Genomic DNA, 1,714 nt, shown 5'->3' on the forward strand with positions numbered 1-1,714 from the left:
TTTATAGTAAAATGGTCTTTGACCTGAGAGGTGGAGAGTCTCGATTAGGATTCCAGATTTGCCACTGAGCACCTCACTTAACTGGCCCTCTGTTTACAAATCAACAAAATAGGAAAAATAAGACCAGCTTCTGCTCACTTGCATGGGTATGGTGACGTTCAAATAAACTAAGTGATGTAAGTGCTCATTGAATGTAAAACATCCTAGGTATGTAAGTTAGGACCGAATAGTCAAAAATAGCAATTAATAATAATGTTCTGATCATTACCACTGGGGTCCTTTCTGTGGGCTCCAGGGTCGCCTGCTGCCAGAGGCCCCTGGAGAGCATCTCTCTACTGGCTGTGATCCCACTAGGGTCCTCTGAGGTCGTATCTGCCTCTGAGACCCACTCAATGCCCTTGTCTTTCCTTCTGCAAAGTCAAATGTTAATATGCTGAGCTCCTTTGTGCTTCTTGTTAATAGAAGTCCTTGTCTTTCAGCAGTGGCCTTGCCTGCTGTCATCAGGAAGGGACATGTAGGGACATTTCGCATTACTCCAAGTGACAAGCTGGAAGCATATCCCCCCTCACTAGCCTGGAGTTCACTTTCTGGCAAGAATAGCTGAAAGCATGAGCTTAAAGACTTACCCCCCATAGCTCCATCCTCCAATTGCATGGTCCTGTAACACAATAAGTGTGCTCCACAAATAAATGAACAAACAATGATGATGAGGATGATGATAAAGAACACATACCAGGTCCAAAGCACTGCTGTAAGACAGTGTATTAACTTATAGATACAAACTTATTCAATTCTTATCTCAATTCTGTGAGGCAGGCGCAACATTATTCTCATTTTACAGATGAGGAAATGAGACATGATGAGATCCGAATTCATACAGCTAAGCTTTAGAGCTGAGATCTGAACCCAAGCAATCTCTGCATTCAAAACCCGGGCACTTAGCCATTAAGCTACATTATGTTGCCTTAAAAAGAAAGGGCAAGGATACGAAATGGACCAATCACATGTTGGGTTCCTGTCTGCCCTCCACCAGTTTCTTCTCTCAATCCTTCTGGTCTTGCCTCACCAAACATCTCACAGGACGCCAACAAGCTTACTCCTTGGCACTCTGGTTCTTTGTGATGGCAGTGGCAGCCTGTCTGGAGTGACCTCTGTGAAGACTCCAGTTGTAGTAGGGAAGGCACAGCCAGGGCTGCACACTCCATGGAGCTGGTGGAAGCCTGGAACAGGTGAGAGACACACCCTCTTCCAAGTTGAAGGGTCAAGAGTCCCACCCTCCCAGTCACAGCTGCAGGCACCCAGGTGCAGCTGCAGGCCCAGGCATCCCTGTGCTCCCAGGGGCCAGGGAACCTCACCTCCCCCAGCAAGCTTGTAAGTGCCTGCTCTCACTGCCTGAACTCTTTCCCCTCTGGTGCTTGTTCTAATTTTGGAGCAAAGCTGAGGCTGAACCCAAGCACCGTCATGACCCAGTTGGGTGTGTGTGCGCTCAGGGCAGTGCAGACACGCCAGCCCCCTGCTGTCTCAGCCCTCTCTGGACTTTAGCACCGATGAGCATGAGAGCGGGGCTGAGTGGGGCTGAGGGCAGTTTGGTGCAGGCCTGCAGGTGCCTCTCTGTATGAACAGCCTGGGCTCCATGGGCAGCAGGTTGATGGTGGCGGGAAGCAGACAGCCTTCTAGGCAGAAAGGAGTGGGTCCCCAGTGAAGCCCCACTTTC

The sequence above is a fragment of the Colobus angolensis genome, unplaced genomic scaffold, assembly GCF_000951035.1.
Source record: "Colobus angolensis palliatus isolate OR3802 unplaced genomic scaffold, Cang.pa_1.0 Scaffold17, whole genome shotgun sequence".
NCBI lineage: Eukaryota > Metazoa > Chordata > Mammalia > Primates > Cercopithecidae > Colobus > Colobus angolensis.